Here is a 19,537-nt window from a genome sequence, read left to right as displayed (position 1 = left end):
TGTTGACCACAATAAAGAATTTGATATTATTTACTTAGATTTTAGTAAGGCTTTTGATAGAGTTCCGCACCATAGACTGTTAAAGAAAGTGGCAGCTCATGGCATTGGGGGAAAAGTGCTCTCGTGGATCGAGTCATGGCTCACTGACAGGAAGCAGAGAGTGTCCATAAATGGGGTTAAATCCGAGTGGGGATCTGTAACAAGTGGCGTTCCACAGGGATCAGTCTTGGGCCCGTTGTTGTTTATAATATATATCAATGATCTTGATGAGGGAATTACTAGTGATATGAGCAAATTCGCCGATGACACAAAGATAGGTAGGATAATTGATTCAAACGTAGATGTTAGGGAACTTCAGGAGGATTTAAACAAACTCTATTCTTGGTCAGAAAAGTGGCAGATGCAGTTCAATGTAGATAAATGCAAGGTTCTGAAGCTTGGGAGTGCCCATAACCCTAGTACTTATAAATTAAATGATGTAGAACTTAGCCATACAGATTGCGAAAAGGACTTGGGGGTTATGGTGAGCAGCAACCTTAAACCAAGACAGCAATGCCTAAGCATAGGTAATAAGGCAAATAGATTACTGGGATTTATATCAAGAAGTGTAAGCAACAGAAGTCCAGAGGTCATACTGCAGCTTTATACATCATTAGTAAGGCCTCACCTTGATTATGCAGCTCAGTTCTGGTCTCCGTATTACAAAATGGACATAAATTCGTTAGAAAACATTCAGCGTAGGATGACTAAATTAACACATAGCATCAGAAATCTTCCTTATGAAGAAAGATTGAAGACTCTTAAGTTACATTCACTTGTTAGACGAAGAATGAGGGGAGACCTGATCGAAGTGTATAAGTGGAAGATAGGTATTAATAAAGGGGATATTAATAAGGTCTTGAGGATGTCTCTCCAAGAGAGAACGCGCAGTAATGGATTTAAATTAGATAAGTTTAGATTTAGAAAGGACATAGGAAAGTATTGGTTTGGAAATAGGGTAGTTGATGAGTGGAACAGTCTACCTAGTTGGGTTATTGAGGCTAGGACTTTGGGTAGTTTCAAATCTAGGTTGGATAAGTACATGAGTGGGAGGGGTTGGATTTGAGTGGGACTTTCACATCAGAGCTTATTTCTTGGGTGGCATTGAAAATTGGGTTGGGCAAATGTTTTGTTAGTGGGATGAATTGTAAAGGACCTGCCTAGTATGGGCCAGCAGGCCTCCTGCAGTGTTCCTCCTTTCTTATGTTCTTATGTTCTTATGTGTCTTGGGTCCAGCTCGCAAGACCTCTCTGGTCGAGTAGCAGCGATGACTGTCTTGGGTCCAGCTCGCACGACCTCTCTGGTCGAGTAGCAGCGATGACTGTCTTGGGTCCAGCTCGCAAGACCTCTCTGGTCGAGTAGCAGCGATGACTGTCTTGGGTCCAGCTCGCACGACCTCTCTGGTCGAGTAGCAGTGATGACTGTCTTGGGTCCAGCTCGCAAGACCTCTCTGGTCGAGTAGCAGCGATGACTGTCTTGGGTCCAGCTCGCACGACCTCTCTGGTCGAGTAGCAGCGATGACTGTCTTGGGTCCAGCTCGCACGACCTCTCTGGTCGAGTAGCAGCGATGACTGTCTTGGGTCCAGCTCGCACGACCTCTCTGGTCGAGTAACAGCGATGACTGTCTTGGGTCCAATTCTCACGACCTCTCTGGTCGAGTAGCAGCGATGACTGTCTTGGGTCCAACTCTCACGACCTCTCTGGTCGAGTAACAGCGATGACTGTCTTGGGTCCAGCTCGCACGACCTCTCTGGTCGAGTAGCTGCGATGACTGTCTTGGGTCCAGCTCGAAAGACCTCTCTGGTCGAGTAGCAGCGATGACTGTCTTGGGTCCAGCTCGCACGACCTCTCTGGTCGAGTAGCAGTGATGACTGTCTTGGGTCCAGCTCGCACGACCTCTCTGGTCGAGTAGCAGCGATGACTGTCTTGGGTCCAGCTCGCACGACCTCTCTGGTCGAGTAGCAGCGATGACTGTCTTGGGTCCAGCTCGCACGACCTCTCTGGTCGAGTAGCAGCGATGACTGTCTTGGGTCCAGCTCGCACGACCTCTCTGGTCGAGTAGCAGCGATGACTGTCTTGGGTCCAGCTCGCAAGACCTCTCTGGTCGAGTAGCAGCGATGACTGTCTTGGGTCCAGCTCGCAAGACCTCTCTGGTCGAGTAGCAGCGATGACTGTCTTGGGTCCAGCTCGCAAGACCTCTCTGGTCGAGTAGCAGCGATGACTGTCTTGGGTCAAGCTCGCAAGACCTCTCTGGTCGAGTAGCAGCGATGACTGTCTTGGGTCCAGCTCGCACGACCTCTCTGGTCGAGTAGCAGCGATGATTGTCTTGGGTCCAGCTCGCACGACCTCTCTGGTCGAGTAGCAGCGATGACTGTCTTGGGTCCAGCTCGCACGACCTCTCTGGTCGAGTAGCAGCGATGACTGTCTTGGGTCCAGCTCGCACGACCTCTCTGGTCGAGTAGCAGCGATGACTGTCTTGGGTCCAGCTCGCACGACCTCTCTTGTCGAGTAGCAGCAATGACTGTCTTGGGTCCAGCTCGCAAGACCTCTCTGGTCGAGTAGCAGCGATGACTGTCTTGGGTCCAGCTCGCAAGACCTCTCTGGTCGAGTAGCAGCGATGACTGTCTTGGGTCCAGCTCGCAAGACCTCTCTGGTCGAGTAGCAGCGATGACTGTCTTGGGTCCAGCTCGCACGACCTCTCTGGTCGAGTAGCAGCGATGACTGTCTTGTGTCCAGCTCGCACGACCTCTCTGGTCGAGTAGCAGCGATGACTGTCTTGGGTCCAGCTCGCACGACCTCTCTGGTCGAGTAGCAGCGATGACTGCCTTGGGTCCAGCTCGCACGACCTCTCTGGTCGAGTAGCTGCGATGACTGTCTTGGGTCCAGCTCGCAAGACCTCTCTGGTCGAGTAGCAGCGATGACTGTCTTAGGTCCAACTCGCACGGCCTCTCTGGTCGAGTAACAGCGATGACTGTCTTGGGTCCAACTCGCACGACCTCTCTGGTCGAGTAACAGCGATGACTGTCTTAGGTCCAGCTCGCACGACCTCTCTGGTCGAGTAGCAGCGATGACTGTCTTGGGTCCAATTCTCACGACCTCTCTGGTCGAGTAGCAGCGATGACTGTCTTAGGTCCAGCTCGCACGACCTCTCTTGTTGAGTAGCAGCGATGACTGTCTTAGGTCCAGCTCGCACGACCTCTCTGGTCGAGTAGCAGCGATGACTGTCTTGGGTCCAATTCTCACGACCTCTCTGGTCGAGTAGCAGCGATGACTGTCTTAGGTCCAGCTCGCACGGCCTCTCTTGTTGAGTAGCAGCGATGACTGTCGGGCAAACAGCCTCTTCACTCTCCAGATTGTTCCACATCCTGACAGCTCTATGGCTGAAGATTATAATCAAAAGCAAACGCTAAACCAAAGGCTGAAGATATTCTTCCTAACATCCCTTTGACTCATCTCAGTTTTCAGCTTCCAGTTGTGTTTCCATGATCCTGTATCCCTTCTCTGAAACATTCTGGTCCTGTCCACCTTGTCAGTTCCTCTCATTCTCTGATTCTTTGATCGTGACATATGTTTCACTGGATACTAACAGCACCACTATTAATGCCAACAGCAACAGCCTTGAAACGCCACTGACGCCACTATTCAAGAAAACTTCAAATCTGACATGACTCTAAGAGTCCGCTGGGACGCTGAGCTCCTTCAAGTGATTAGCAGAAAATACATGACTGATTGCCTCTCTGTAGTAATAACCTCGCTCATTAAGAGAAGTAAGCCGTTTACAGTATCCAGAATCCCTGCAGTCACTGGAGAGGCACACGACCACACCGTCTTTCATATCTTGAAGGAAGGAAGCTTGTACTCACCTATTTGTGGTTGCAGGGGTCGAGTCTTAGCTCCTGGCCCCGCCTCTTCACCGGTTGCTACTGGGTCCTCTCTCTCCCTGCTCCATGAGCTTTATCAAACCTCGTCTTAAAACTATGTATGGTTCCTGCCTCCACTACGTCACTTTCTAGGCTATTCCACGGCCTGACAACTCTGTGACTGAAGAAATACTTCCTAATATCTCTCTGACTCATCTGTGTCTTCAACTTCCAATTGTGACCTCTTGTTTCTGTGTCCCCTCCCTGGAACATCCTGTCTTTGTCCACCTTGTCTATTCCACGCAGTATTTTATATGTCGTTATCATGTCTCCCCTGACCTTCCTGTCCTCCAGTGTCGTCAATCCGATTCCCTTAATCTTTCCTCGTAGGACATTCCCCTGAGCTCTGGAACTATTTTTTTTGCAAACCTTTGCACTTTCTCTAATATCTTGACGTGCTTGACCAGGTGTGGGGTTCCAAACTATTGCTGCCTACTCCAGTATGGGCCTGACGTACACGGTGTACAGTGTTTTGAACGATTCCTTACTGAGGTATCGGAATGCTGTTCTCAGGTTTGCCAGGCGCCCATATGCTGCAGCAGTTATCTGGTTGATGTGTGCTTCCGGAGACATGCTCGGTGTTATACTCACCCCAAGATCTTTCTCCTTGAGCGAGGTTTGCAGTCTTTGTCCACCTAGACTATACTCAGTCCGCGGTCCTCTTTGCCCTTCCCCGATCTTGTGTGTGTGTGTGTGTGTACTCGCCTATTTGTACTCACCTATTTGTGGTTGCAGGGGTCGAGTCACAGCTCCTGGCCCCGCCTCTTCACTGATTGCTATTAGGTCCTCTCTCTCCCTGCTCCATGAGCTTTATCATACCTCGCCTTAAAACTATGTATGGTTCCCGCCACCACTACGTCACTTTCTAGGCTATTCCATGGCCTGACTACTCTATGATTGAAGAAATACTTCCTAACACCCCTTTGATTCATCTGAGTCTTCAACTTCCAATTGTGACCTCTTGTTTCTGTGTCCCCTCCCTGGAACATCCTGTCTTTGTCCACCTTGTCTATTCCGCGCAGTATTTTATATGTCGTTATCATGTCTCCCCTGACCCTCCTGTCCTCCAGTGTCGTCAGGCCGATTTCCCTCAACCTTTCTTCGTAGGACAATCCCCGTAGCTCTGGGACTAGTCTTGTTGCAAACCTTTGCACTTTCTCTAATTTCTTGACGTGCTTGACTAGGTGTGGATTCCAAACTGGTGCTGCATACTCCAGTATGGGCCTGACGTAGATGGTATACAGAGTCTTAAACGAATCCTTACTGAGGTATCGGAACGCTATCCGTAGGTTTGCCAGGCGCCCGTATGCTGCAGCAGTTATCTGATTGATGTGCGCCTCAGGAGATATACTCGGTGTTATACTCACCCCCAGATCTTTTTCCTTGAGTGAGGTTTGCAGTCTTTGGCCATCTAAACTATATTGTGTCTGCGGTCTTCTTTGCCCTTCCCCAATCTTCATGACTTTGCATTTGGCAGGGTTAAATTCAAGGAGCCAGTTGCTGGACCAGGCTTGTAGCCTGTCCAGGTCTCTTTGTAGTCCTGCCTGATCCTCATCCGATTTGATTCTTCTCATTAACTTCGCATCATCTGCAAACAAGGACACTTCTGAGTCTATCCCTTCCGTTATGTCATTCACATATACCAAGAACAACACAGGTCCTAGTACTGACCCCTGTGGAACCCCGCTTGTCACAGGCGCCCACTCTGACACTTCGTCGCGTACCATGACTCGTTGTTGCCTCCCTGTCAGGTTTTCTCTGATCCATTGCAGTGCCTTTCCTGTTATGTGTGCCTGATCCTCTAGCTTTTGCAGTAACCTCTTGTGAGGAACTGTGTCGAAGGCCTTCTCGCAGTCCAAAAATATGCAGTCGATCCACCCCTCTCTCTCTTGTCTTACTTCTGTCACCTTGTCATAAAACTCTAGTAGGTTTGTGACACAGGATTTTCCTTCCCTGAAACCGTGCTGGTTGTCAATTATACACTTGTTTCTTTCCAGGTGCTCCACCACTCTCCTCCTGATGATCTTCTCCATGACCTTGCATACTATACACGTTAGTGATACAGGTCTGTAGTTTAGTGCCTCATGTCTGTCTCCCTTTTTAAAAATTGGGACTACATTTGGCATTTTCCATACCTCAGGGAGTTGCCCAGTTTCAAATGATGTGTTGAAGATCTTTGTTAATGGCTCACACAATATCTCTGCTCCCTCTTTAAGGACCCATGGAGAGATGTTGTCTGGTCCCACCGCCTTTGAGGTGTCAAGTTCGCATAGCAGCTTCTTCACCTCCTCCTTGGTTATATGTACCTCATCCAGCACTTGCTGGTGTGCCCCCCTGTTCTGATTTCCTGGAGTCCTACTGGTTTCCACTGTAAATACCTCTTTAAATCTCGTGTTGAGCTCCTGACATACCTCCTGGTCGTTTCTTGTGAATTCCCCATCACCCTTCCTCAGTCTGATTACCTGGTCCTTGACTGTTGTTTTCCTCCTGATGTGGCTGTACAACAGCTTCGGGTCAGGCTTTACTTTTGATGCTATGTCATTTTCATATTGTCTCTGAGCCTCCCTTCTTATCTGTGCATATTCGTTTCTGGCTCTTCGGCTAATCTCTATTTTCCTGAGTTCTCTGTCTTCTGTACCTTTTCCATTCTCTAGTACATCTAGTTTTTGCCTCCCTAACCTTTGGGTGAACTAAGGACTCGTTCTGTTCTTCCCATTATTTCTGCTTCCCTTGGGAACAAACCTCTCCTCTGCCTCCTTGCATTTTGTTGCCACATAGTCCATCATTTCTTGTACTGGTTTTCCTGTCAGTTCTTTCTCCCACTGAATGTCTTGAAGGAAGTTCCTCATGCCTGAGTAGTTCCCCCTTTTGTAGTTTGGTTTTTCCCAGCCTATTCTTACTACTCTCTCCACTTGGAGCTCAACTATGTAGTCGAAGCACAGAACCACATGATCACTAGCTCCCAGGGGCCTTTCATACATGATACCCTCGATGTCCGAACTACTCAAGGTGAATACAAGGTCCAGTCTTGCTGGTTCATCCTCTCCTCTCTCTCTGGTAGTGTCTCTAACATGTTGATGCATGAGGTTTTCCAGTACCACATCCATCATCTTGGCTCTCCATGTTTCGGGACCCCCATGGGGCTCCAGGTTTTCCCAGTCAATCTCCTTGTGATTGAAATCACCCATAACTAGTAACTTTGCTCTCCCCATGTGTGCTCTCCTGGCCACCTCGGCTAGTGTGTCGATCATTGCTCTGTTGCTCTCATCATATTCTTCTCCTGGCCTCCTGCAGTTCTGTGGTGGGTTGTACATTACTGCAATTATCACCTTATGTCCCTCAGACTGGATTGTTCCTACTAAGTAGTCCCTTTCGCCCGTGCCATCCATTCCTTCCATTTTCTCAAAACCCCACTGATTTTTAATGAGCAGTGCAACTCCTCCTCCCCCTCTCCTCCCTCTGTCTTTCCTGAGGATTTGATATCCGGATGGAAATATTGAATCTGTTATTATTCTGGTGAGTTTTGTTTCTGTGAGTGCTATTATGTCTGGGGATGTCTCCTTGATTCTTTCGTGCCACTCCTCATACTTGTTTGTTATTCCATCTGCATTTGTATACCACACCTTCAACTTCTTTTCTACGACTGTGGTCTGGGAGGTGTATTGGGGTTGGGGAAGTGGAAGACCTGGTAAGGAACTATGGGTTGTTGCTGTGGGGGTGGAGTTTGTAATGTAGTGGGTGGGGGCATTGGATGTGGCATGGGTGTTTTGATTTAGAGTGTTTGGTTGCACTGGGGTTGACCTGGTTGGGAGGCTTCTATAGGAAGTTGTGAGGGAGGCTGTATTTGATCATCTTCCTGGGTCTGGGATCTCCTGTCTGTCTTCTCCATCCCCTCTCTTTCCTCCTTTCGCCTTTGTACCATCTCTCTCAGTTTCTGCCTTTCTTCTTGTGTTCTGTCGCGGTCGAGATACACCTTCCTGTATTCCGGCATGTCCCTTAATCGTGCTTTCTCCTGCAGGATCCTGTTCCGAGTCGCTTCTGCCTTGAAGGTCACTCTCACTGGCCGGGTTCTTTTTTTTTACAAACCCCCCTATTCTCCGAAAATTTTCCAGCTGGGTCATGTCGTCTTCTCCTATTGCTTTCATGATGCTTTCAATTGCTTTTTTTCCCCTTGTTTTCTTGCTTCATATGTTTCCCCTTCAACTTCCTGGAGCCCATACACAAAGACTGACCTCACCCTTTCATTCTCGCACTGCATATCCCTGTGTATCCCCTCATTAAATTTGGTTTCCTCCACTGCAGCTTTCCTTTCTTCAGTTTCACTGGCTAATGTACTTGGGCTCAGTGGCCTGTCATTTTCCCTTCTCGGCTTTCCTTGGGCTCTGTTGTTGTCTGTTAGAGCCTCCACATAAAGCTTAGCTCTTTCATTTACTACAGTCTCCTCTGATACAGCTTCTCCATGCAGTGTGTGTGTGTGTGTGTGTGTGTGTGTGTGTGTGTGTGTGTGTGTGTGTGTGTGTGTGTGTGTGTGTGTGTGTGTGTGTGTGTGTGTGTGTATTTGCTGGCATGCATGTATCGGCACCTGAAACCCTGTCAAACATATTCTTGAAACTGTGTATGAAATTTGTCGCCAACACCTCCGTTATACTCTTATCACCCTAAAACATGTGTCTCCTAACATGTGTCTCCTAACATGTGTTATCGCCCAGCTATGTCACTTCTATGTTTCACAATTCAAAACAATCTGTCCATGTCTGCTCTCTCAAAACCTGAGTACTTTGTATGTCCTTATCATTACTCCTTTGCTCTTTTCACCCAAAGATTTCACGTATATTTCACACCATCATCATAGTTCTGTTCTCAGATTTGAAACCAGCCTTGTAGCAAATCCCTGTGATTCCCCCAAAACTTGGTTTCTAAAATATGCCTAAAATATGCCTAAAATATGCCTGAAATACCTGAAATGTCCTCAGCGATTCTTTGTGAAGATTCTGAAAGTAATTATAATGCATGCCAGCCACGCCTGTGTTGCAGGTGTTAAGTTGCTTATATGTGCCTGTGTTGCAGGTGTTAAGTTGCTTATATGTGCCTGTGTTGCAGGTGTTAAGTTGCTTATATGTGCCTGTGTTGCAGGTGTTAAGTTGCTTATATGTGCCTGTGTTGCAAGTCTTACGTTGCTTATATGTGCGTGTGTTGCAGGTCTTAGGTTGCTTATTTGTGCCTGTGTTGCAGGTCTTACCTTGCTTATATGTGCTTGTGTTGCAGGTCTTAGGTTGCTTATATGTGAATGTGTTGCAGGTCTTAGGTTGCTTATATGTGCCTGTGTTGCAGGTCTTACGTTGCTTACATGTGCCTGTGTTGCAGGTCTTAGGTTGCTTATATGTGCCTGTGTTGCAGGCGTTAAGTTGCTTATATGTGCCCGTGTTGCAGGTGTTAAGTTGCTTATATGTGCCTGTGTTGCAGGTCTTAGGTTGCTTATATGTGCCTGTGTTGCAGGTGTTAAGTTGCTTATATGTGCCTGTGTTGCAGGTCTTAGGTTGCTTATATGTGCCTGTGTTGCAGGTCTTAGGTTGCTTATATGTGAATGTGTTGCAGGTCTTAGGTTGCTTATATGTGCCTGTGTTGCAGGTCTTACGTTGCTTATATGTGCCTGTGTTGCAGGTGTTAAGTTGCTTGTATGTGCCTGTGTTGCAGGTGTTAAGTTGCTTGTATGTGCCTGTGTTGCAGGTCTTAGGTTGCTTATATGTGCCTGTGTTGCAGGTCTTAGGTTGCTTATATGTGCCTGTGTTGCAGGTCTTAGGTTGCTTATATGTGCCTGTGTTGCAGGTCTTAGGTTGCTTATATGTGCCTGTGTTGCAGGTGTTAAGTTGCTTATATGTGCCTGTGTTGCAGGCGTTAAGTTGCTTATATGTGCCCGTGTTGCAGGTGTTAAGTTGCTTATATGTGCCTGTGTTGCAGGTCTTAGGTTGCTTATATGTGCCTGTGTTGCAGGTGTTAAGTTGCTTATATGTGCCTGTGTTGCAGGTCTTAGGTTGCTTATATGTGCCTGTGTTGCAGGTCTTAGGTTGCTTATACGTGAATGTGTTGCAGGTCTTATGTTGCTTATATGTGCCTGTGTTGCAGGTCTTACGTTGCTTATATGTGCCTGTGTTGCAGGTGTTAAGTTGCTTGTATGTGCCTGTGTTGCAGGTCTTACGTTGCTTATATGTGCCTGTGTTGCAGGTGTTAAGTTGCTTACATGTGCCTGTGTTGCAGGTCTTAGGTTGCTTATATGTGCCTGTGTTGCAGGTGTTAAGTTGCTTATATGTGCCTGTGTTGGAGGTGTTAAGTTGCTTATATGTGCCTGTGTTGCAGGTGTTAAGTTGCTTATATGTGCCTGTGTTGCAGGTCTTAGGTTGCTTATATGTGCCTGTGTTGGAGGTGTTAAGTTGCTTATATGTGCCTGTGTTGCAGGTCTTAGGTTGCTTATATGTGCCTGTGTTGCAGGTCTTACGTTGCTTATATGTGCCTGTGTTGCAGGTCTTAGGTTGCTTATATGTGCCTGTGTTGCAGGTCTTAGGTTGCTTATATGTGCCTGTGTTGCAGGTCTTAGGTTGCTTATTTGTGCCTGTGTTGCAGGTGTTAAGTTGCTTATATGTGCCTGTGTTGCAGGTGTTAAGTTGCTTATATGTGCCTGTGTTGCAGGTCTTAGGTTGCTTATATGTGCCTGTGTTGCAGGTGTTAAGTTGCTTATTTGTGCCTGTGTTGCAGGTGTTAAGTTGCTTATATGTGCCTGTGTTGCAGGTGTTAAGTTGCGTATATGTGCCTGTGTTGCAGGTCTTAGGTTGCTTATATGTGCCTGTGTTGCAGGTCTTAGGTTGCTTATATGTGCCTGTGTTGCAGGTCTTAGGTTGCTTATATGTGCCTGTGTTGCAGGTCTTACGTTGCTTATATGTGCCTGTGTTGCAGGTCTTAGGTTGCTTATATGTGCCTGTGTTGCAGGTCTTAGGTTGCTTATATGTGCTTGTGTTGCAGGTCTTACGTTGCTTATATGTGCCTGTGTTACAGGTCTTACGTTGCTTATATATGCCTGTGTTGCAGGTCTTAGGTTGCTTATATGTGCTTGTGTTGCAGGTCTTACGTTGCTTATATGTGCCTGTGTTGCAGGTCTTACGTTGCTTATATGTGCCTGTGTTGCAGGTCTTAGGGTGCTTATATGTGCCTGTGTTGCAGATCTTAGGTTGCTTATATGCCTCTGTTGCAGGTCTTACGTTGCTTATATGTGCCTGTGTTGCAGGTCTTACGTTGCTTATATGTGCCTGTGTTGCAGATCTTACGTTGCTTATATGCCTCTGTTGCAGGTCTTAGGTTGCTTATATGTGCCTGTGTTGCAGGTGTTAAGTTGCTTATATGTGCCTGTGTTGCAGGTCTTAGGTTGCTTATATGTGCCTGTGTTGCAGGTCTTAGGTTGCTTATATGTGCTTGTGTTGCAGGTCTTACGTTGCTTATATGTGAATGTGTTGCAGGTCTTACGTTGCTTATATATGCCTGTGTTGCAGGTCTTACGTTGCTTATATGTGCCTGTGTTGCAGGTCTTACGTTGCTTATATGTGCCTGTGTTGCAGGTCTTAGGTTGCTTATATGTGCCTGTGTTGCAGGTCTTACGTTGCTTATATGTGCCTGTGTTGCAGGTCTTACGTTGCTTATATGTTCCTGTGTTGCAGGTCTTACGTTGCTTACATGTGCCTGTGTTGCAGGTCTTACGTTGCTTACATGTGCCTGTGTTGCAGGTCTTACGTTGCTTATATGTGCCTGTGTTGCAGGTCTTACGTTGCTTATATGTGCCTGTGTTGCAGGTCTTACGTTGCTTATAAGTGCCTGTGTTGCAGGTCTTAGGTTGCTTATATGTGCCTGTGTTGCAGGTCTTAGGTTGCTTATATGTGCCTGTGTTGGAGGTCTTATGTTGCTTATATGTGCCTGTGTTGCAGGTCTTAGGTTGCTTATATGTGCCTGTGTTGCAGGTCTTAGGTTGCTTATATGTGCCTGTGTTGCAGGTCTTAGGTTGCTTATATGTGCCTGTGTTGCAGGTCTTAGGTTGCTTATATGTGCCTGTGTTGCAGGTCTTACGTTGCTTATATGTGCCTGTGTTGTAGGTCTTAGGTTGCTTATATGTGCCTGTGTTGCAGGTCTTACGTTGCTTATATGTGCCTGTGTTGCAGGTCTTACGTTGCTTATATGTGCCTGTGTTGCAGGTCTTACGTTGCTTATATGTGCCTGTGTTGCAGGTCTTACGTTGCTTATATGTGCCTGTGTTGCAGGTCTTAGGTTGCTTATATGTGCCTGTGTTTCAGGTCTTTGGTTGTTTATATGTGCCTGTGTTGTAGGTCTTAGGTTGCTTATATGTGCCTGTGTTGCAGGTCTTAGGTTTCTTATATGTGCCTGTGTTGTAGGTCTTAGGTTGCTTATATGTGCCTGTGTTGCAGGTCTTAGGTTTCTTATATGTGCCTGTGTTGCAGGTCTTAGGTTGCTTATATGTGCCTGTGTTGCAGGTCTTAGGTTGCTTATATGTGCCTGTGTTGCAGGTCTTACGTTGCTTATATGTGCCTGTGCTGCAGGTCTTAGGTTGCTTATATATTAATGTGTTGCAGGTCTTAGGTTGCTTATATGTGCCTGTGTTGCAGGTCTTACGTTGCTTATATGTGCCTGTGTTGCAGGTATTACGTTGCTTATATGTGCCTGTGTTGCAGGTCTTAGGTTGCTTATATGTGCCTGTGTTGCAGGTCTTAGGTTGCTTATATGTGCCTGTGTTGCAGGTCTTAGGTTGCTTATATGTGCCTGTGTTGCAGGTCTTACGTTGCTTATATGTGCCTGTGTTGCAGGTCTTACGTTGCTTATATGTGCCTGTGTTGCATGTCTTACGTTGCTTATATGTGCCTGTGTTGCAGGTCTTAGGTTTCTTATATGTGCCTGTGTTGCAGGTCTTACGTTGCTTATATGTGCCTGTGTTGCAGGTGTTACGTTGCTTATATGTGCCTGTGTTGCAGGTCTTACGTTGCTTATATGTGCCTGTGTTGCAGGTCTTACGTTGCTTATATGTGCCTGTGTTGCAGGTCTTAGGTTGCTTATATGTGCCTGTGTTGCAGGTCTTAGGTTGCTTATATGTGCCTGTGTTGCAGGTCTTACGTTGCTTATATGTGCCTGTGTTGCAGGTCTTACGTTGCTTATATGTGCCTGTGTTGCAGGTCTTACGTTGCTTATATGTGCCTGTGTTGCAGGTCTTACGTTGCTTATATGTGCCTGTGTTGCAGGTCTTAGGTTGCTTATATGTGCCTGTGTTGCAGGTCTTACGTTGCTTATATGTGCCTGTGTTGCAGGTCTAGGTTGCTTATATGTGCCTGTGTTGCAGGTCTTACGTTGCTTATATGTGCCTGTGTTGCAGGTCTTACGTTGCTTATATGTGCCTGTGTTGCAGGTCTTAGGTTGCTTATATGTGCCTGTGTTGCAGGTCTTAGGTTGCTTATATGTGCCTGTGTTGCAGGTCTTACGTTGCTTATATGTGCCTGTGTTGCAGGTCTTACGTTGCTTATATGTGCCTGTGTTGCAGGTCTTAGGTTGCTTATATGTGCCTGTGTTGCAGGTCTTAGGTTGCTTATATGTGCCTGTGTTGCAGGTCTTAGGTTGCTTATATGTGCCTGTGTTGCAGGTCTTAGGTTGCTTATATGTGCCTGTGTTGCAGGTCTTACGTTGCTTATATGTGCCTGTGTTGCAGGTCTTACGTTGCTTATATGTGCCTGTGTTGCAGGTCTTACGTTGCTTATATGTGCCTGTGTTGCAGGTGTTACGTTGCTTATATGTGCCTGTGTTGCAGGTCTTACGTTGCTTATATGTGCCTGTGTTGCAGACCTTAGGTTGCTTATATGTGCCTGTGTTGCAGGTCTTACGTTGCTTATATGTGCCTGTGTTGCAGGTCTTAGGTTGCTTATATGTGCCTGTGTTGCAGGTCTTACGTTGCTTATATGTGCCTGTGTTGCAGGTCTTACGTTGCTTATATGTGCCTGTGTTGTAGGTCTTAGGTTGCTTATATGTGCCTGTGTTGCAGGTCTTAGGTTGCTTATATGTGCCTGTGTTGCAGGTCTTACGTTGCTTATATGTGCCTGTGTTGCAGGTCTTACGTTGCTTATATGTGCCTGTGTTGCAGGTCTTACGTTGCTTATATGTGCCTGTGTTGCAGGTCTTACGTTGCTTATATGTGCCTGTGTTGCAGGTCTTAGGTTGCTTATATGTGCCTGTGTTGCAGGTCTTACGTTGCTTATATGTGCCTGTGTTGCAGGTCTTACGTTGCTTATATGTGCCTGTGTTGCAGGTCTTACGTTGCTTATATGTGCCTGTGTTGTAGGTCTTACGTTGCTTATATGTGCCTGTGTTGCAGGTCTTAGGTTGCTTATATGTGCCTGTGTTGCAGGTCTTACGTTGCTTATATGTGCCTGTGTTGCAGGTCTTACGTTGCTTATATGTGCCTGTGTTGCAGGTCTTACGTTGCTTATATGTGCCTGTGTTGCAGGTCTTACGTTGCTTATATGTGCCTGTGTTGCAGGTCTTACGTTGCTTATATGTGCCTGCTTCGTTACCTTCTTCCTGCCAGTATATACTCTGGTTATCTATCTCCTTCCTGCCAGTATATACTCTGGTTATCTATCTCCTTCCTGCCAGTATATACTCTGGTTATCTATCACCTTCCTGCCAGTATATACTCTGGTTATCTATCACCTTCCTGCCAGTATATACTCTGGTCATCTATCACCTTCCTGCCAGTATATACTCTGGTTATCTATCACCTTCCTGCCAGTATATACTCTGGTTATCTATCACCTTCCTGCCAGTATATACTCTGGTTATCTATCACCTTCCTGCCAGTATATACTCTGGTTATCTATCACCTTCCTGCCAGTATATACTCTGGTTATCTTTCACCTTCCTGCCAGTATATACTCTGGTTATCTATCACAGAAACGAATTTCCGTTGACAAATCATTTATAAAACTTGTAAAGAGTAAAGGACCAAATACAGATCCTTGGGGTACCCCATTTGATTCTCTTTCCCTTCCTCGTTATTTAAAGCAATAAGAAAATAAAAGTAACATTTAGAATGGTCATTAAGAAAAAGGCACAAAATTTATATGAATTTTTAAATTATTACAGATTAAACACACAAATATCTAATGAAAAATTAAGAAATATTTTTAAAATAATTCAGAAATGCGTAAATATCTCTCGCTAGACACAAAATACAAGGTGTTTTAAAATGATGGACCCGATTTGAACTCGCTTTGCTTTGAAACTGGGTCTAACAATTTTAAACACATTGTTTACCTCTTGTCGAAGAGGTCTACAGTATGTATTCCACATGTTAATATGTGAATATTAACATGTGTAGATTATCCTCGGTAATCTACACACGTTATTATGTATGATAATTGTACTTCTGTGTATCTGTACCTACATAAAGTTACCTTGTATGTTAATGATGCGCAGTTACTGGTTGGGTACCATGACTCACGAAATCGTAATATGATTGCGAAGGAGCCACGAAACGGGTGGGGTTAGAACCCATGGCAAGTGAGTCGTAGTGGTCGAGTGGCTTACACATTGGCCTGGAGTCGTACGTCTTACTCGCCTGGAGTCCAAATCCCACCCGTTCCGTGGTGTGTTGGGTAACCGTGGGTGAAGAACCGGTCGTGGTCTCTGACACACAAGCAACAAGGTCTGGAAACGGGCTATAAACTCTGGGTCAATTATTTCCAGCAGAAGGTCTGACACAATCTATATAAGCGCTAAATGAACACACTGCGGTAAACTAGAGTTTACCTGGAGTATACCTGGAGAGGGTTTCGGGGGTCTACGCCCCCGCGGCTCGTTCTGAGACCAGGTTAGTGTAACTGTTGGATAAGACTCGGATGCGGCAGCATCCCATCCCGCGGACATCTTTTCCCGAATCCCGTCCTCTTTGAGCATCACAATAGACAATAGATAATTGACTAAAGGATAATTGGCTGAACAAACATTGCGCCGATAGCCGTTTAGCCAAGTGGACAATAGACCGATCTGATAATTATGTTGGGTGATAAATGTCCGTTCGGTCATATGTCTCTCAGTGAAATGTCCGTCAGCTAATGTGTGTACCAGCGTGGCCGGACAGATGACGAACACTTGGCCGACAGACATTTGACCGAAGGACAACTGGCCGAATGGACATTGCGCCGACACCGTTTTGGCCGAACGGACAACAGACTAAACGAAAAGTTAGATTAGATTAGGTGATGAATGCCATTACGTCTGTTCGGTGAAATGTCCGTTCGGTGAAACGTTCGTTCGGCCAAATGTCCGTCGGTGAAATGTCTGTCGGCTAAATGTCCGTCGGCCATTTGTCCGAGAGCCGTGTACCAGCCATCCCAGTACACTTGTACAGCAAAGATTCACTACCCATGAAGTACCCAACATGGATCATTTAACATTACACAAATAATCCACACGTCTAACTAGTTAATGATCCAGGTCCGACCGAAACGTCGACCTAAGTTTCACTCTCCTACGAGCAGGTTATCTTGGGAATGTATGCAAATGCAGGTGGACAAGTGATTAACGGAAAGAGTGGATCAAGGAGGCATACCCAGACATTGTGGCTGTAACAGAGACAAAGGTGACAGCAGATGCGACCATAGAAGGATATCGGGTTGTGCATTGTTACAGTCACGTTACTGTGACTTTTAATTCATAATTAAAAACGATCTGGTATTACCGAAACGTAAACGAAGAAGTGTACTGGAGGTGGCACTTGACAGTGCCATGGGCGGGCAGCAAAGTGACAAGAAAACTTTGGCGAAAAGTGCCTAAAACTTTTTTTGGCTCTGCATGGTAATGGATGTTTTGGGTCATGTCTGGACGTGTACCACTTATAAGATTGGACAGAGATCGGGTACTGCGATCAAACCAACTCTGTTATTTCCTATATTAGTAACTTACGAACCTTCGATAAATAAATATGTGTAACTCTTCGGTATCTTTACTGAGGAAACGTTTCGCCACACAGCGGCTTTATCAGTCTAATACAAAAAAAAAAGTGAAACGTTCCCAGTAAAAATTAAATTTTGCACGTGTCTAATTTATCAACTTGCCGGTTCTCTGAACCATTTATCCGGTTCATGAACATTTCTCTGGACTTATTATATTTCACATCGCTTCCTTTCCTCGAATTTATAGGGGTCACGAGCCTATTTTTTTAATTCTTTGCAAGTGCACGTATTTAAAAGCAATATCACTGTGGAACATCGATGTGATATTTACTGAGAAAGTTTTCTCGGTGCTTGGGGAAGTTCAGTCAGATCAGAGGCAGAACTTTACGTGATGTCAATTTTCTGAACCATTTACAAGTTGAAGAATGAGATACTTGTCGAATATTAGAGAATCTTCATTGTGGAAATGTTTTGCCAGTAATTTGCTTCGTCTGTCCATACAGAGATGAAAGATGGAAGATGAGTGGGAGTCTGAGGTATATCTGGAAACCAGGAGGGTGTTCCAGGAGTCAACGTCCCCGTGGTCCGGTCCATGACCAGGCTGGTGAAAAGTCTCTACAGTAAAGATCCCAGAATGATGCACGTAAAACTTCTAAGATCTTTCGTGAGACTTTCTCTAAGCTAGTAAGAGCCAATAACTTCCCCACGTGTACCAGCACAAATCACGAAAACACGTTATAGGTATATATGAGGCAGCATGCATCAGAAGACGACAAGAGTAAATCACCTACTAAAAACCTCTGAATCTCACCTTGTGAGATAGAGAAAAACACATGATCATGAACTACCATAAGGCTAATGCCATCTCTAAACCAGATAATTATCTCTTAGCTAGTATAGATGAGAGATGACTTAATAGGATATATAAGGTAAGTAAACCATACCACGGGTGGGGATAGAACTCGCGGTCAGAGTGTCTCAAAACTCCAGACCGACGCGTTAGCCACTGGACCAGCTAGCCACAATAAGATTCGTCCAACTAGGTATATTTCTACACCATAGGAAGGTTAGCATAGGCACCACTGTGACCACATATGCAAGTTTTTACAGACTGATCGCGGGTTCTATCCCCGCCCGTGGTATGGTTTGTTTGAAATCGTGTCATTACGATTTCGTGAGTCAGGTAATGTAAGTGTTAGGGATGGTTCTGAGGCTTTCAAGTTTCTCTAACAGATATTACGAAGGAAGTCTCTGCCTTTACCACTGGAGACCGATAATGTAATGGCATATGGGATATGATACATCCCTGGGACATCCCATTGCTTTATAACTCAGTGGCCTGGTGGTTAAAGCTCCCGCTTCACACACGGAGGGCCCGGGTTCGATTCCCGGCGGGTGGAAACATTTCGACACGTTTCCTTACACCTGTTGTCCTGTTCACCTAGCAGCAAATAGGTACCTGGGTGTTAGTCGACTGGTGTGGGTGGCATCCTGGGGGACAAGATTAAGGACCCCAATGGAAATAAGTTAGACAGTCCTCGATGACGCACTGACTTTCTTGGGTTATCCTGGGTGGCTAACCCTCCAGGGTTAAAAATCCGAACGAAATCTTCTCTTAAATGGGTTGCAGAGTGTATAAGCACACATGCATAACTTATTCACGATTACTTAAACCACATCAATACCACTTACCTATGAAGGTGGCAGAGTGAACCCGGGCAGGCGAGGATGATATGCCTAGGTCATGCCATTGGGCAATACGAAGGGATACCCACTTCTGCAAGGGTAATGCCCAATATCGACGTGCCTGCTACTAAAAAACAAATCTGTTGTGATTTTTGTGCTGTCTTCAAGAAGGCTTTGGCCAGACATCTAAAGTCAGTACCTGATCAGCCGGGCTGTGGTTTGTATATTGGCTTACGTGCAATTAGGCCCTGATCCACCATGAGGCCTGGTCATAGACCGGGCCGCGGGGGGGGCTGACCCCCGAAATCCTCTCCAGGTATATCCGAGTATTACCGATTTTATTTCTGAATTCTCATCTTGTTCATTCACAAACTTCTGATAGTTTCAGTGCAGGTTAATACTGGTTATGTATCAGCAGTGGTAACGAGGGTCACCTTCCAGACCATCCAGTCTCAGACCACGTCTCCTAACTTAGACAGCAAATATTACAGCATTAAGGGAGTTCGGCTTATTAGGCACGATATATATATATATATATATATATATATATATATATATATATATATATATATATATATATACACACACACACAAAACAACTACTGTGAAAGAACAGAGAAATTCCAAGCGCTTTCGTGACTACTCACATTATCAAGGAACAATAATCATTATTATTCCTTGATAATGTGAGTAGTCACGAAAGCGCTTGGAATTTCTCTATTCTTTCACAGTGGTTTTTTGCACACACACACACATATATATATATATATATATATATATATATATATATATATATATATATATATATATATATATATATATATATATATATATATATATATATATATATATATATATATATATATATATATATATATATATATATATATATATTATCGTGAC

This window comes from Cherax quadricarinatus, chromosome 96, assembly GCF_038502225.1.
Source record: "Cherax quadricarinatus isolate ZL_2023a chromosome 96, ASM3850222v1, whole genome shotgun sequence".
NCBI classification, from domain to species: Eukaryota; Metazoa; Arthropoda; class Malacostraca; order Decapoda; family Parastacidae; genus Cherax; species Cherax quadricarinatus.
This window is presented reverse-complemented; position numbering follows the sequence as displayed.